This window comes from Equus asinus, chromosome 12 (genome assembly GCF_041296235.1).
Source record: "Equus asinus isolate D_3611 breed Donkey chromosome 12, EquAss-T2T_v2, whole genome shotgun sequence".
NCBI classification, from domain to species: Eukaryota; Metazoa; Chordata; class Mammalia; order Perissodactyla; family Equidae; genus Equus; species Equus asinus.
Genome location: NC_091801.1, coordinates 66,813,984 through 66,832,309, shown reverse-complemented (window position 1 = coordinate 66,832,309; position 18,326 = coordinate 66,813,984). Strand labels below are relative to the sequence as shown.

Sequence of the window (18,326 nt, the reverse complement as noted above, 5' to 3'; positions counted from 1 at the left end):
CAGGATGTGACTAATGCAATGCACGGAATCACACTTCTTAATGGCATTTTCGGACTGGCAGCGGCAGTACCAGCCCTCAGGTGCCATTGGAATGGAAATTCTGCTAATTGGGTCTTGAAGCTAACACCTCTCTTGGATAAAGGTAGGAAGTCTCACTTTACTGAATTGGTTCAAAGTTTTCCTCCCACGGATTTCAGCCACCTGTATTTGAAAGCAGTCTTACTTGAAATCTTGGAATAGAATTTGGATTTTCTTGTTCTAAAAATATAAAATCAGGTTTCAATGCCTGAGGAAGTGGAAATGTAGTGGATTCTTGAAAAATCTTGTATTCTCAGTTTCCTATTCCCTTTGGAAAGCTTTCTCCAAAATGTCTAAGATTGCCTTAATTTGAGATTTCCTCTTCCCCAAATTGATGCATTAAAAAAATTAATGTGACTCGTTAGAGAAAATAAAAAGTTTGCTTAGGGTTTTTCCCCCCCTTTGTCTTCCTTTTACACATTTAGCTATATGATGTGGTTTCTCATGCATTAGGAAGATTTAGGGTTTCATAGTATTCCCAAAGACTGAACAATACTTCTCTTGGACAAGGGAATTTTTCATCTGTCCATGAACACGTTTTGGGGCAAGGAATCTGTGAACCCCCGAAATTGTATGGAAATGTTTGAGCATATATTCACTCTTCCGGGAACAGAGTCACTTTTCTTTTCAAATTATTAAAAAAGAGTCCCTCTACCTAGAAAACTTTAACAACTACTCCCTCTAATAAAAAATAAATTTGTTTCCAGAAATTAAGCATATCTTTTTTATGATTTGAAAAAGTTGGAAATCTTGCTAAGCTTTTCAGGAATAATGTGAAATGCCACATAATGTCCAAGGAAGAAGATTTAAACAATGCAGTTACTTAATCTATTTCCACAATTAAGACTATTTAGCAATTGCTTGTGGACAAACGAATACATTTCAAAATCTTCTCTTTAGTCACACAATTGAGACTATTAAAATATCAAAGGACAATTAGATTACAGACTTCCCCCTAAGTAGCACCTTCTGCTTTTATTGATTTGTCCTGTAAAATATAAACCCTGTTGACAGAAATTTTTGGCATTTAAACCAAGGATAAATAGTTGTGTCCTTTTCTGTTATCTGGGTCAGAAAGATGCAAATGATGTTAGTTAGGCTATGTAAAATAACTTCTCCTCCTCCAATCTGAAACATATATAAGTTTATATTTAAATAGTCCAGGAAATTTAAATAGTCCACGAATATGAATGTAAAGCCCCCATATCTTCAAATTTAAGGTAAAATTCCAAAATAAAAGTTTTTCTTAAAAAAAAAATCATCCAGATGGTTGTATAGGGGTATTTTGTTGTCAATCAAATCACAATCATTAATCTCAGGTACTTTTGATTATCCACCTTTGAGGATTTAGACTAAGTCGTATAATATTTTAAAGCTAGTGTCCTGACCTATGGAAGGGGATGTTGGAATATGATTATCAAGGGAGTATCTGATGAGGAAAGAGATTTTTGTCCCTTTCCTTTCATTTGGGCAATCCTTAAAGCGTAGCTCTAATAATATTCAGAATCTAATTTGAAATGATCAACAATTGATAAATTACTCCTCTACCTAATATAGCGAGATCTTCAAAAACTATGAGAAATAAAATTATCCGCTTCTACCTGTATCAATGAATCAGTAAGTATTTTAATCTCTTCCAATCTGTTCCTTCTAATTTCCTGGGTGTCTGACAGATGCTTCAATATCTCCCTCTAGCCACATCTTCAAATTTAGTGATAAACATAGCCATACCCTCTTCAAAATTTTGTCTGAATTAATCCTCAAGCCTGAAGAGGTCAGCCTTGAATTAACACATGTATATGCAAGCCCTATAGAAGTTTTCCAGTGTCTGTCAGGTTCTCTGAATCTCCTGTCATCCTAAGCATTTCTATTTCCTATAGTCATAGTCATATGACAGGATTACTATTGCTTTTCCTCTTCTCACTGCTAGATCTCTTCTCAATGTGCAATAGTTTGTGGATGTTCTTCTTAAAGTAAAACCCTCAGATTTGTACTGCTACTTTTGGTATGCTTAATATAACCCTATTCTTTCCAAAGTGTGGTCGGTCTGTAGACCGTTGGGGACCCCAAGACCCTTTCAAGGGATTAGTAAGATCAACACTATTTTTATAATAATTCTAGAAATCATCTGCATTTTTTAGTTTGTGGACATTTACACTGATGGTGCAAAAGTAATGGTGAATAAAGCTGCTAGTACCTTAGCATGAAACAGGTAGTGGCATCAAACTTTGTATAAGTACCGTAAGTACCATCAGTCTTTGTATTCTTTACCCCATGCACGCACAGGGAAATAAAAAGCAAATTTCATTTAAGAAAATCTTTGATAAAGCAGTAAAAATGATTAATTTCATTGTGTCAACCCTTGAGAACACGTCTTTCTAATATTTTCTGTGAAGAAATGAAAAGTACACAGCTTGCTGTACAAGAAACTACGTGGTTGACTGGAAGAAGAGCTTTCACATGACTGAGTTCTGAGCTGAGCTGGCCACTTTTATCATGGGATATCATTTTTACTTCAAAGAACAACTGACAAACTACTATTAATCAGACTTGGGTATTTGGAAGACATTTCATTTTTTTGAAATATGAGTGAAGTGAACTTGTGGCTACAGTGAAAGCAACTGACAGTATTTGCTGCTACTGAAAATATCTGAGCTTTCAAGAGAAAATTAGAATTTTGGAAAACTTTATTTGCCACCATGACCGTGACAGCTTCTCAATATTTGAAGACTTTTTGGATGAGACTGGTGGTGATTTTAATGATTGTGAGTTTTTTTAATGAAATATATCAACATTCGGAAAATCTGCCTAACTTAGTAATCAATACAAATGATACAGGACATTAAAATGCATGAATGGTTGTAAAAGATGCATTTAAAGTATAAGATAAAGAGATTTTAAGTAACAGAGTACAAAAAGCTCATTCCTATTGTTTTAGATCCACCATTACAACTTAAGTTAAAAAAAACTACTATTTGTCAAGTTTTGACATAGTATCACAGAAGACTATCTAAAAAGACTATTAAAATACTTCTCTATTTCCCAATTATGTATCTGTTTGAAGCCAGATTTTCTTTATATACTTCAATCAAAACAATAGAATGATGAAGCGGCTATGAGAATCCAGCTGTCTTCTATTAAGCCAGATAGTGGAGATTTGCAAAAATGGAAAACAATGCCACATTTCACAAAAATGGTGACAAGTCCTTGCGTTTATTATTATTTTAAATTAATTAATAAATATTTTAAAACATTTTTGGTCAGTTTTTATTTCTAATATGGTCTATTGATAGATATAACCCATATAAACACGTTTTTTGAAGTCCTCAACAATTTTTAAGAGCGTATAGAGGGACTTCACACCAAAAAGTTTGAGAACCATTTACACAGAGAAGTATGAAGGTACTGAATCCTTCTTCTGGAAACTCGGTCTCTCAGACAGGTGAACACTTGTTCTGTGTTGTGGGAAGGAGGTTAGCAAGAGCATGCTGCAGACTCACGTTGACTCAGGTCAAACTCCTACCTCTGAAGTTCTTCGCTATGTTGTCTTGGATAGTTGAAACCATAACAAGCGTAGGTTGGAGAAGTATGTCTTAGGATGTCAAAACCTGAAACATCTGTCATCTTCTGATCCAAACAGCTTATGTTTAAAATAGAAAGGTAAAATTGAAATTGACAATCGTATGTTATTCAATTGGTTGAAACAAGCTATAGCTTGTTGGTGAAACTGAATCTCCCGTCTCCAAATATGATGCTTATTAATCAATACTAGATGGCTAGTAGCCGTAATTCAGGCCTGGAATCCAGAAAGGAATTTTGGTTAAACCTGAAGGTTTGGGGTGTATTCATGGGCACATGGAATAATTCAATCTATGAGAGACAGTGAGGGGACAGTAGGAAGCTGAAGTAGGTCAAACAAATGAGCCCAGGATGAAACTCCAGTTAATGCCTATCAAGAATAATATAAAAAATAGAAAACCAGAAGAAGGGTACTAATGTTTTTGAATAGCGACAATGGTTAAATTAGGAAACGCTAAGTTACATTAGGAAGCTCTACCTAAGAGTAGAGCTTAGGCACTCTACTAATCTCCTAACATAGTTTCACACGTTCTATCATCATAACAACTTTGTAAAGCAGGTATTTTCTCCATTTATCAACTAGGAAATAAAGGTCTAGAGAGGTAAAATATACTTCCAGGAACACACAAACAATCCCACATCAAAGGTGGGATTTGAATTTACTCAATCTCTTATTCTGGATGCCCTGCCTAAGAAAATCTGATTGATACAGTATTCTGCTTTTAAGGAATCTTCACCCCTGAATTTAAATGTAAACTTTCACCTCTAGCCTCTTTCCCATTCTCTTGGGGGATGGGGGAGAAACTGACAGAAATGCACGGATATGTAATTAGCTTTTATATTCATCCGCAGTGAGGAAATATTTTACTTTTGCTTTATGGGCCATGAATTACAAGTTCAAGGGAACAAACAACAAATGTGTTTTTGATTAATAAAGAAACACAGTTTTACTAAATGTTTTCATTGCTTGAACCATTAGCACAGGAACAGTTAAGCACTACTAAGCAATAATCAGCAAGCCTGCATTACATATAATATTCATGGAAGTTTAGAGTGGAGGTTAAGTGCCCCTGTGGGGTCCCACAGCCAGACACTTGACACTCCATGATGTCCACCCTCCCCCTAAATCAGTTTAATCCACATTATATGTAAGAGTACATCAGTTAGACAATATATTTTAAATTACAGTTTAGCATTTAAAAACTACCGTACAACTAAAAATCAAGAAGCAGGAGTCTGATTAAGTGGATGAAATTGTGCTCTGAAACTTAAGCCAGTTTCTCAAGAGTTGAACCACCTAAGGCCGGGTTCAAACAAAGGCTGAAGCCCTGAAGGTTTGTAGGGGAGAATTAGTAAGTGGGTTTCCCCGGAGCAGTGTGAAGTCATCAGGCAAGGTAATGCTTCCCAGAGGTGTAACCGCTGTGGGGGGGTCGGGGGGCGGAAACGCGTAGTACTTTGCAGGTCGGCCCCCGGGGACCGGGCTGGCTGACTACCTAGTATTGCAATAAAATTCTTGCCCTCAAATCACATCCCCCAACACTACACCCTGCGCGACGTGTTGAAAAGCATCGCTCCCAGTTTACTCGACTTTTCTGTTTTGACCTGTTCATTATTGTCCCAGATATGTAATAAGGAGCAGGAACTCAGTTTTCAAGGCCTATCGAGCGCGAAAGAAGTCCACCCTCAGAGGAACCCTGGAAGAAAAAAAGAAAGAAAAGAAAAGAAATCTCTTTACCCTATAATAATTTCAGCGGAATCTCCCCAAACCAAATTAATTTATAAACTCTCTCATTTTTTCCTAAACAGTGCCACCTACTGTCCATTTTAAGTCACCAGGAGGCTTGTTGGCGAGGACCAGAGAGAAATAAATGGAAAAAAAAAAAGTAACCGAGAAAACTCTTCCCAGCCTTGGGGCTTTGGAAGAAAGATGAGAAAGGGCCATCTCGAAGCAAAAATAAGTATTTTGACTCGTTATCTTCTTAAAAGGCTCGCAAGAAAGCAAAAGTCATGTAAGCCATTCCCTTAGAAATGGCTCTTTTAAGCGCGCTACTTTCGAGTCCTCCAGAGGACGATTTTTATTTTATTATATTTTATTTATAATGCGTGGCGTTTGCTTATTTCTACGGTAGGGGACTAGGTTTAAAAACAGCACAATATTTTTCTACTTTTTCCGCCCACCCAATGTGGAAACTTCTGTGTAAGGGGGACTTTGACACTTGACATCAGCTCAGAAACTTCTGAGTTGGCGGGAAGTAAGGGTTAACAAGTGGTAGACTAGTCGCCGACTTTTTAGAGCCGGCTTTCGGAGGCTCCAGGTGTACGTACACACACACACACACACACCGCCCAGCTCTTTCTCCTGCAGGCGGTTACTTAGCCTAAGGGCACCATTTGGCCTTCACGCAAATTACTTAGCACGGAGAGTTTATCGCGAAGAGGAAATCCCTGTAACTCCGAGAGGAGTTGGGATGTCTACAAAGCGTGGCCCCGGGGCTTCACCCCTGGAGGAAAGGAGGGAATCAGGTGGTGGCCAGCATGCGGGCACTGCGTTTCTCTGCACACGTTAGCAATCAAGTTAATTGAATTCATTGGCGTTTAGAACCGGCCTCTAGCTCAGAGAGAGCTTTGAATGGCCAATTTCTCTTTCTCCCTCTCCCCCTCCCCGCCTCCCGCCCGCCCCCCCCCCCCGCCCCCCCGCCCGCGCTCCCAGTTCCCTCCCCTCCGGTTCCCCAGTCCGCACCTCCTTCTCCACTCCCCTCACCCCCCACTCCCTCCTCCGCCCTATTAAAAGACCCACCAGCTCACTTGTTAAGACCCCCTTAAGTTGGAGGAGGCAGAAAGGCAACAACAGCGAGCAAGGAGAAGTCAAGACGTCTGGAAAGAATTACCCAGTCCTGGCTTCCAGCAGCCCATTGAAGCAGGGTCTTGAACCAGCCCCAGCCAAAGACTTTCTCCCGATTCTGCGCTTCCTGGGTTCTGCAGAGTCTTCACCGGGCTTTTTTTGATACGAAAAAGAGAAGAGACTTTCCGGTATCCGGGGAGGGGGGACTGGAGCAAAGAAAAAAAATAAACAGTTAATTTATTTTTAAAGCATACATTTTTCTTTTGAGAATTAGAAGACTGCTGTGCAACGGAAATATTAAAAAGAACAGCAGTGAAATTTCCTTTGAAAGTGGGGGAGAACCAAACATTTAAGACTCCCCCACCCTTTTTAAATGTTGTTTTTAAATTTTTTATTTTTTTTGGCCGGTCGTCTCAAATTCATCTGATCTCTTATTACCTCAATTTTGGAAACTGCCCGCCACCGACCCTCCGGGACCACACAGACAGGCTGAGGACAACTTTATGACCAAGAGCTGAACAAGGTACGTTACATGGGCGCGTTTTGGTGAAGGAGGAGGGTCCTCGAATAGGCCAGGGAGAAAGGAGAAATTATCCACATAAGTGCTAAATTTTTAAGTCAGTTTTTGACAGCCAAGTTTGAGGTCTGAAAATTTCCAACAGACTGAAAATCAGGGGATATTTCAGATCACTGTCAGGCTTAGCAATATAGCTCTGTCTTTTCCCATCCCTGTGGCGCTCTCCAGAAATCCGCTGCCTTTCTGGGAACACAGGTAACCTCTCTGCCTGGGAAAGCCTGCACGTCCCGGGATGTACTTTTCCACTCTGCATCTTCCGGAGGCGCAGAGGGGCTCCGGAGTTAGGAAACAAGAATTTCTGCAGTGTAGGGAAAATCCATGTCGCACAGCCTCTCCCATCCCCTCTACCTTCCCATCCCTTCCCTTCTTTTTTCCCTTAGGCTCTATGTAAGGAGGAAAACCCTGGAAGAGCCCACCGCGTTTTACTTCTAAGTGAGAAGCCCGCTTCTCACTTGGAATGCAAAGGGTTAAAGCGAGCCAGGCTCCCAGCTCCGCGGAGCTAGGACCCCAGAGAAGGAGGGTCCTTCGCCACCTCCTTGCAGCTACCGGCCTCGCTGGGCCACTCCCCCTCTTTCCCCGGCCTCCCCTCCTTTGCACTCTCTGCAACCTATTAAAGCGTCAGGCTGCGTCTGTCCGGGCTCAGCCAGGCTCCGGAAGCCTTACTCGGGCCAGGGGTCCCTAACGCTGGCAGTGGCACACGCAGACCCGAGCGGGAGGCGGGCGCGCATCCCTCCTCTCCGCACCCGGCCCGCCCGCGCCGCCCGGGGGCCGGCCGTGCGTGGGGACCGCGCGCTGCCTCCCGGCAGCTGCAACGTCCCGAGAGCCAATTCCGACGTGGCACCGAGCACGCTGGCGCTTCTTTCCGCAGCTGCATCGTGGGGCACGGCCGGGTGGGGGTCTGGGGACGCCGTCCCGAGGGCCTAGCCTGGGGCTGGGGGCGGGGGGCTCGTGAGAATCGAGTGAAGGTGGGAGGCGAGCCAGAGGCTGGGTTGGGGTGGATAATCAACACCTTGGGCGGAATTCGTCACGCTGGTTCCCGCCCAGCGTGAGCTAGGGCTCCGAAATGGGTCCCTGTGAACAGGAGGGCGGGTCTGAAAGGAGGGTCTGTGTGAGGGCGAGAACGGGGAGGCGAGAGAGGCTTTTTCCCCAGGCCAAGGAAACGCGGCCGAGGGGAAACGGCGCTGAAAGGATAATTAAGGCTGGAAAGAGGCGCTGGGAGCTGAGAGGCGGTGCCTGGGGAGGAGGGTTTACAAGACCTGGGTCCTATTACATAGCCTTAGGTGCCAGCTTCCCCTGCGCCACTCCCTCCATCCCCTAAACGCCCGCGCTGTGTACTTGGACTCACCGACCCTGCGCGCCTCCGGGGCGAGCGAGCTGCCACAGTTGTGTTCCCAGAAGGTGCGCGTAGGAGCCCTGTCTGCCCCTCCCTGCCCAGTTCCCCACCCTTGCGGGACCGTTGCTGCCGGGTGTCTCCGGAACAGCTGCCCAGAAACGCTCCTCCAACCCACGTGGCTGGCCTGGGATTGCCTTTGACGTCACACCCAGGGGGGAGGTGTGACGCAATAGATCGGGAAGCCCTGATTGGCCGCGAAGGGCTTCCCCGAACTGGAGGCCTGAGTATATATAGACTCTTAGCTCAGTGTTAAGAGTCAAGCAAAGGAAGTTTGTAGTTGGGCTTCGCTGAATAAATGAGGCGGCTGGTAAGAGGGGAACAGCTCCACTGCCTGTTGTAGAGTTCAAGGGTTTTTCCTCAGATTTCTCACTGCCGTGAAGGCGTATGATAATGTACCTTTGGAAGTGTTAAACGGGATTATGATTTTTTTAAAAGTCATTTTAACAAAGTTTGTAAAGGTCCACACGTAGTCAAACACATGCCAATGATGGCAGATTTAAAATTAAAATGTGTATTTATATTGAATTGGCTAGAACAAATATTTACGCCCGTCAAACTATTTTTAGATACAATTTTAAATTTTACAGAATAAGGTTGAAAAGAACTCTTAAATTCTAAACTTTGTCTTTTCATTCCAATGTGTGCAACTTGACTCATTCATTATACTAGTTTTCACTGCGTTTTTCTAGAGGCTTATTAAGATTACTCATACAGATGAGGTACTGTTTTTGGAATACCCAGACACTCCATCAAAGGTTTTCCTAGTATTTTGGTTATTCTTTTACATTTTCAATAAAAGTTGAAACTCTTTAAAGTACAGATTTTTGTATGTATACTATGTTGTGTATGCATTAGCAATTTTGGCACAAATAATTCAGAATTCTAGGTAGACATTTCTGGATTATAGCATTGTAATCAGGATACCATCACACCTATTCTCTTTTTATTATTTATATATTACCTGAATTGGGTGAATAGAAAAATATATAGTAGATGTATTGACAAATGTATTTGCTCTGGGTTGCTTGTATTGTACCTAGAGCTGAATCCTTACTTGACCAGACAAAGTTACTCAGCATATAAAAATGCAAGATCTTAAATTATTGACTAGAATCAAATTTAAATGTCACTCTTCACAAAGCAAAGATGATAGATAGTTATCTTCCTGGAAAACAGAAATTGTGCAAGAAACGGGTAAGAGACTGTTAGTAGAAAGTAAATCACATTGGAACTGATCAATTTTGTTAGTTCTGTAGACTAGAGCCCCACAATATTGAATTTCATAAATACCTTTTCACACATTTTCCAACTAAGATCTCTTCTAAAACAATTTTTTCTTAAATTTTTAAGTACATTGAGTCATTTATTTTCCAGTATGGAAACTGTGGGGAAAGCCCTTGTCTATGGATCAATGTGGAGGTCCCTTTTGGCAAAGTTATATTACACAGGTACATTTTAAATCTATGAACAAGGAGTTTGTTACATTGTTAGCTCCCTGACTTTCAGATAATGAGAGAGTGATGAATTAGTGTATTTGGAGACTAGAGCATAAACCCCACTGTTCCTTTCTGGGTTCTCTTTTTTTATCCATGCACACCCAGGCTGTGTTTCACTGAGAGGCTGCAAGGACAGAGCCAGTGGCAGCTGGTATGACAGCTGAATGGGGGGACAGCTCCCTGTAGGAAAATCATTTCCATCACCCAGCTTGGTTTTAATCCTTTCCTCTCTGCCAGCAGTCTGCATAGAATAAGCGTCATCCTACCGCACATACCTTAAATTATTCAAGGATGTTTTGGATGTCGTCTATGTGGAGTTCGTACATATACCACCTTGCTCACGATCTAGAAAAATGTTACTGATATATGAGTCAAAATAAATATGAGGTCATTCTTAAATATTTCTTTAAATAAAGAGATTTATGAATATATGCCTCAAATGCATACATCTTTACTGCAGATTATTAAAAAATAGATAAACTGCAGTCACATCTTAATGGTATCCATCATAGAAAAACTGTACTCAAAGAAGTCTTTAAAAAACTATAGTGTAAGGCAAAATGTGATTTGGCCCATAAAAAGAGTAAAATAATAGCTACTGTTTATTACATGTCTAATATGTATCAGACACTGAGTTAGATACTTTACATACATTATATCGATCTTCCCTTCAAAGAAAAATTTATAAATAAGGGAACTTTGCTTCAGGAAGGCTAAGCAACTCACAGAAAGTCACAGTGTTAGTAGGGAATGTGTGTGGAATGTAATCCAAGAATTCTTGAATATAATGCCCTTGAACCGGATTATGCTGCAGCTGGATTGGTCAAGTTTCATGGGGGCTCAAAGTGAGGAGAAATCACATCTGATTGAGAGATTGGGAAAGATTTCATGAAGAGACTTGGCACTTGTGGTTCATAAAGCGACATAGGGTTTTGACCTGTAGAAATAGTGCCCAAGAGCTGATGGAGGAACATGTGGAACTAAGATTCCATGCCACGTCTTTTTGTAATTTTCCCCTTTGCCACCTGAACTTTAGGATGAAGTTTAGGATGATGAAGTTCAGGAACCAGTAGTGCAGTTGGGAGAATTGGCATCCTAGGAGTAATTGATCAATATTGATGGTGCAAATGAAGAGGAATCTGAAACCTGAAGCTGTGGATCCAGACACAGCTAGGGTGACAGGACCTTTGAAAGGCTTATTGCCTAACCCTGCAAGCTTGGCTCCAGGCTCTCTACTAGGATAATGGCAGTGGGGCTGGAGAGAAAAAGGCCAACTTCAAAAAAGCCGGACAGGAAGAGGAGGTCAGAAGGGGACAAGGGGAGGGTCATATGATCTAATGTGTCCCAGAGGGTAATGTGCTCTAAAGAGACGACTATTGGGAGGGTTCATCTGGGTACTTCAATCTTGGATTTCTAGTGGAGGGCAGCAGCAGAGGCTATACACATAAGGGGCCTGTGTCAATGCAAATGAGATCGTGAAAGCTTTCTTACACTTTAACCTGGTGATTGCCAAACTTTGTTGCAATTAGAATGGCTTAAGGAGGTTTGAAAGCTCCTGATGCCCTAGTAGCACTCCATACCAATGAACTCACAATGTTGTAGGAGTCACACATCAGTAATTTTTACAGATCCCCAGGTAATTGAAATGTACAGCAAAATTTGGGAACCACTACTTTTTTTTTTAATTAATGAGGAAGGTTTGCGCTGAGCTAATATCTATTGTCAATCTTCCTCTTTTATTTATTTATTTATTTATTTATTTGTTTGTTTGTTTGAGGAAGATTCGCCCTGAGCTAACATCTGTGCCAATTTTCCTCTACTTTGCATGTGGGATGCCTCCACAGTGTGGCTGATGAGTGGAGTAGGTCTGCGCCCCAGATCTGAACCCATGAACCCCAAAGTGGAGTGCGCCACCAAAGTGGAGTGCGCGGGACTTTAACCACTCTGCCATGCAGGCGCACCCAAGGAACCACTACCTTTTAACCTTTTGCTCACCGCACTTTCCAAATCCCCTATTAGCAAGCAAATGGCTACAAGCAGAATATATCTTATTACAAAGAAGCAGGGTCCCATATTTCTTGCTAGTGTCACCTGCCTAAGTTTATATTCCTACTTCTATTCATTCTACATAAAATTTGAGGTTTAGTCCCCCTTCCTCCATGCAACATGAGTTTAGGGGTAAAGAAAACCTATGTTCCAGAACTAGTTCTGCTATTTATTAAATGTGATCTTGAGCAATGCATTCACTAAACAAACACTCTTTAAATATCTCCTCTTGGCCTTTGTGCCTTTAGATATTGGCTACAAGTTAAAAAGACACTGACCTGGTCTTCAGTGGACTTTAGAATATAATGAGGAAGAGAGACAAGTGCACTTTATAACTTAAGTTACTCCCCCTTCATGTTCAGAAGCCATTAATGTCCCATTGAAGCTGGGATAAATATGTATATTCTTTACCTAGTTAGAGTAACCCTACAAAAAGATATTATTCCCTTTTGGCAAATGAGGAAATGAGGCAATGAGGCTCAGAGAGTAGATTCCAAAAGCAATTTATTCTTTGTACTTGTCCTTCAGATGACTGTGATGAAGAGCATGCCCACATTGCAACCTACATTCATCCTTCTTATAGACACTCAGATATGGGTGGTAGGAACATTAAAATTAATAAAGTCTCAAGTTTACTCCTAAAATTGTGAAGTTCAGAGATATTTATTGTCCTAGGACACATAGCTCATTCATAGAACCCTCAAGTGGTCTGTCTAAAGTCAGACAGCTAATATGAGGCAGAACTTGGGCTTGACTCTATTTCTTCCCAGGCCAGCTGTACTTTCCACTATGCCACTTATCCCTGGATAACTAACAAACAATGGGTTAAAGAGAAGGAGAGTCAGGCTGATGAGATGGTTACTGGCAGGGTAGTAACTGGCAGAGAGCTAACATCAGTGAGCTCTAACTGTTGATAATTTCTTTCTAGGTACTTAAATGCATTCCCTCTTTTAATCTCAAAATCTGTTTTGTGAAGTCAATATGATTAGCTCCATTTTATACATGAAGAAAGTGAAGATAGCAAGTAATATGTAACTTGTTCAAGCTTACCCAACCATTGAAAGGAAGAGCCAGGAGTCTATCCCAGTTTAGTCTGGTTCCAGAGGCCAATACATGTGCACATGCTTGCCCATGCATATATGTGCACACACAGGTCATTGGAACCAAAAAACAAAGCAGTGTATAGATCAATGGATGATAAATACTGTAAGAGTGCTAGAGTTCAAGTTGATAACAGATGATCTCATTATCCCTCATGCCTCAAACTTGACCGCTGAACTCATAAGATTGCTCAGATTGCAACTCACAATTTCTGGAAATGCTCTGGGGGACCAATTTGCCTTTTCTGACTTTGTCTCCAAAGGTCCTCTAGAGCTGGTCTGGTACTCCCCACAACTATTACATTTAGATAGCAGGGCAAGAAACTATGGAAATGGTTTTTAAAAAAGAAAGAGAAAAATGCTGGATGAGGAGTACCCTGAAGGGCTCAGCCTCTGAGCAAAGATAGGGGAGGGCCCTGTGCTCTGTCAGTTAGCATTGACTGCTTGAGTCCAAATGGACTTACTCGTTTATTCAGAATGTATTTATTGAATACCTACTATGTGCCAGACCCTGCTTTTTTTTCTTTTGATACAGGAATACACAGTTGGTCAAGACACACAATCAATGGTCCCTGTGGCCACAGAGTGCACATAGTGCTACTTAGACAGATGGAGTCAGGGGAGAGAGAGTGGCAGGGAGTGAAGAGAGGGCAGGGCGGAGGGGTTACTTTAGAAGGGAGTGGTAAGCTAACACTTCTCAGAAGACGTCTCACTTGACCTAATCTCTGCAGCCTTTCCCAGATGCTGACTCAACTAATTCGAATTCACTTCAGCTTCTCCCAGATCCAAAATGGAAGGACCACTTTATGAAAGCTATGGGAGCTCAGTTCTTGGCACAGAGCTAGGGCAGTGAGAGAGCTGTTGTTCTCTTATCCAGCATTTGCCTTCTGGTTAATACAGGAAGTCAGGGGGAAGGAAAAGGCTCTGATACCCAATGACCTATGGGGTCCCACTTGGGGTCTATGAGCTAAGAGCAAGGCTTATATCTGCTCTGTAGGGGGCACCAGTGGATATGGGAGTCCCTTTCTTATGATAACACAGAATTTGGGGGGACTACCAGCTTCCTTTGAGACAACCTCATTCCACATCCCTTTTGGCTCTACCCACATAGGAAAGCATATGAGCCCAGAAATCTTCTCTGACTAGTGGATGGTCTTGTATCTGTACCTGAGTGAGTGTCAATTCCTCATTTTCCATGATAGCAGGAAGACAGTTTTCAAAGTTCTTTTTTTTCAAAGATTTCATTTTTCCTCTTTCTCCCAAAGCCTCCTGGTACATAGCTGTGTATTTTTAGTTGTGGGTCCTTCCAGTTTTGGCATGTGGGATGCTGCCTCAGCATGGCCAGATGAGCGGTGCCATGTCCGTGCCCAGGACTTGAACAAACGAAACCCTGGGCCACCAAAGCGGAGCATGCGAACTTAACCATTTGGCCACTGGGCCGGCCCCCTCAAAGTTCTTTTCTAAGCTTTCTTTACACAATGTGTTTTATTAGCCAGAAAGAAAAGGAAGCTGCCTATTTTGGCATGAGGGTTTGAATCTATTCAACAAATATTTACTGAGACTACTCTAATCACCTGGCATTATGCCACCATGTGGATCCTACTCCTGGTTTTGTGACTTTGGGCAAGTTCCTTAAATACTCAGTCTTGCTTTCCTCCTCATATGGATATGTTATTTGTAACATGAAATTAACAATATATTTACCACGTAAGTTATTGAGATTAAATAGGATTGTGCTATTCAACAAAACAAACAAAACTTACCCCATTACCTGGAACCTAATAAATGATGAATAAATCTTAGTTCACATAAGAATGAGGCCCATGATGATGTTGGTGAATAAAGTTACATCCATTCATTCTGCAAACATTTACCGAAGACAGCCGTAAGCCAGGCAATGTTTTAAGGCCTTGGGGAACATTAGTGAAAATAGATTAAAAAAGAAATTCTGTTGACTTTTTGGAGCTTACATTATTCTTTAATAGTCGGTTTGGCCTAGAATTCTGTGAAGTTTAGTACATAGTGAATAATTGGTATCAAGTCCATTAGCAACTTAAAAATCAATTAATAGGCTGAAGTCTGATACTGGGCAAAGAAATCCAAGTTTTATGTTGTAAATATTTATGGAAGGTAAATTTCTAAATCATCTTTCTATGTAGCAGTAAGCTTTCATGATCTAGGATGGAACTAACCATATTTTCCCATTTAACAGTAAAACCATATGTCTGACAAGGAGGGTTTGCTTATGAAACAGTCTTTGAATTGGGGATTGTCTCAGAAAGTCTTACACATATGGTGCCCATATCTATGAAATCGCCCAGGGGAAATTAGAAAAAACACATCCTGTGTGTCACTCCCTGAGATCAATGTGTTCCCTCAGTAAAGCTGGCTCTGCGATGTGCCTTTTGCCCTTTGGCCTGTATTGAGATGCTGCGTGTGTCACACTGGGCAATAATGCGGTACCTCACAGAAACAGAAAGGTTCAGTTCGAGCCACGTTGCTGCAGTTCACCAGCAACTTTTCCCAGGCTTCAAAAGGACATTCTGTAGACTCCTATGATGTAAGAGGGTGTTCCCACTTCAGCTGTGGTCAGCAGATGCTATGCGGACACTCTCTGTATCCACGTGTGCTGATAAAAGCAAGGAAAATGTGAATAATGGAAAAGAATGGCAGGCAGTTCTTTTGCTGGCTATGGAGATTTTAAACACAAGCGAAACACACACTTAAGCTTCTCCCTGGCAGAGTGTAGTCCCCTTGAAATTTTTCACTCTTGTGAGAATGACTCATGTCTTGGAAATGACGAGTTCCAAGTCTGGTGCTCCCAGCACCTTTAGGCATTGGTTAATGTACCCTTCGGGAGTTTTCAGCATCCCGTCAGCTGTTTTAATTAATGAGGGATGCGGTGCTCTCTTGCCTTTCACTGAAAGCTCAACATTTTACTCTTCCCCAGCACTATTCTCCCAGCAGCTTGGACTTTCCATTTGTGTTGTGATTACCTTTATCAGGCTCACATGTTACATATTATGGTGTCCTATAAAGTGCTAGAAGTGGAACAAACATTTGTTTTTTGTTTGTTTAGCTTCCTTGTTAGCTGATACTTTGCATTGTGTTTCTGGTTTTTTTAAAGACTTTCACAAATGGTTTGCTTTTGCTCCTCCCTGCAGCCCCATGAGGGGTCATTGACAAGTACTATCATTTCCAGTTAACAAAGGAAAATAATGCCCATAAGCTGGAATCTCAGTCTCCAGGCTGCTTTGTTTTACCTAGGTTGTGTTAGTTAGAGTGAACTAAACTCAAAATGCATAATGGACAAACAAACGAACAAAAACTCAGAAATTATTTCTTCCTAACAGGAGAGTCCAAGGCAAATATCCTGGGTTGGTGGCTGGCTGCCTTTCATGTGGCAGTTCAAGGACCAAGCGCCCTCTATCTTTGGGCTCTGCAATCCCCTAGGACCGTGTTGATATGAGCATCATGCCTGTGGAAGGAAAAGAGAGACTGCAAGAGGCCCACTCCCTCTTTTAAAAGTCCCAGTTGGGAGTGGCCCACCTCAGATTTCCAAAGGCTGGAATATCACGGCCACATCAAGCAGTCTGTGCTCAGGAGAGGAAACACAATTGACAAACAGCCACACTGAATTTTCCCAAAAGTATAATGCATATCCACTCAGGACCACCTCAGTGCATGACTGTAGGGACTAGAATGTGCATAGTGGCTCTTGTTGCTGAGTGACGTGATGCCCACAGAACTAGTAACAGCCAAGATAACCCTAGGTGTTATGTGGACATTCAATTTTAAGTCTTAGTGTGGAATAGGAAAATATAAATAACATATCCAGCAAGAGATTTTGCAGAGATAATTGCTTACCCTAAGTTTCCATTTAAAATAAGTTTATGTAGCTTTCAAAAACTAGTTGAATTAAAGAAAAAGATTAAGTATTAATTATACGTAAGTATGACGAAACCGTGAAGTTAATGTGAGTGATTACAGATGGGGATAGTGCTTTTATACCCATTATCCCCCTTATTATAGTTCAGCCTTGGAAGAGGAGGAAAATATGCTTTGGGGGAAAAAACTGTGATATTGTGATTTATAATAAGAAATATATATTTGATCTTCGTCCCCGTCGCTGTTTCTGGCTCAGAGCTCCTAAAACCCTTGGAATTTCCTAAGTGAAGGGAGCGATAGAGGTATCTTTGGGTTGTATTAATGAAGTGACTTTTGGAAAGCATCTAAGGATGTAGGCTGGTTGCCAGTGGAGCCAACCATGTACTTAGAGGCCTGGAACTTCCAGTTTCACCTCCAGACCTCCAGGGATGGGAAAAGGGTGGAGATTGAGTTCAGTTGCCAGTGGCCAATAATTTAATCTATCATGCCTACGTAATGAAGCCCCTAAAAAAATCCTAAAAGGTGAGGGTTCGTAGAGCTTCTGGGTTGGTGAATAGGTGGAGGTGCTGGGAAAGTGGTCATTCAGAGAGAGCCTGGAAGTTCTATGCCCTTTCCCATACCTTGCCCTGTGCATCTCTTCCATCTGGTTGCTCCTGAGCTATATCCTTTTATAATAAACCAGTAATCTAATGAGTAAATGGGTTTCCTGAGTTCTATGAGCAACTCTAGCAAATTAATCGAACCCGAGGAGGGGGTCTTGGGAACCTCTGATTGACAGCCATTGGTCCGAAGCACAGGTAACAACCTGAGCTTATGATTGGTGTCTAAAGTTGGAGCGAGCAGTCTTGTAGGACTGAACCCTTAACCTGCAGAATCTGACTCTGTCTCCCGGCAGATAGTGTCAGAACTGAGTCAAATTGTAGGGCACACAGCGGGTGTTCCGGAGAATTGTTTGTTGGATGTGTGGGAAACCCCCTCCCCCCTACACATTGGAATTGGGTCCAGGAAGCCAAAAAGCAAAGCAAAATAAAATAGGTCTGTCAGGTACCTCTTCTATGCTTAGCATTGGAGATGCTTTAGGAAATACAGAAAAATGGTCCTCCTGTGCTCTAGTTGCCCTAAGCCTTATTCAAGAGATACACAAATCGTAGGGAAGACTACAAAATTGGCTATTGTTAAGAGCCGGAATGTATTTCGGGTCTGATGTGGTAAGGCTTTTAAGAAGATGGAAAACTTACTTGTTGAAATTAAGCATGATACTGTTTCTTCTTTAATTTATGATTTATTTCTACAACATTTATTGTGGGCTTATTGTGTTCCAGGAAGT

The 18,326-nt window shown here is 41.7% G+C and overlaps 1 protein-coding gene across 1 annotated transcript in view; it reads left to right on the top strand.

Annotated features, from left to right (window-relative positions):
- The first annotated feature begins 6,699 nt into the window (after window positions 1-6,699).
- The window catches only part of HAS2 (hyaluronan synthase 2), a 29,868-nt gene continuing 18,241 nt past the window's right edge, over window positions 6,700-18,326 (top strand). The window contains exon 1 of the mRNA XM_014855299.3: window positions 6,700-7,022. The gene's annotated coding sequence lies outside the window, so the exon portion shown is untranslated. The remainder of the gene's footprint in view (window positions 7,023-18,326) is intronic.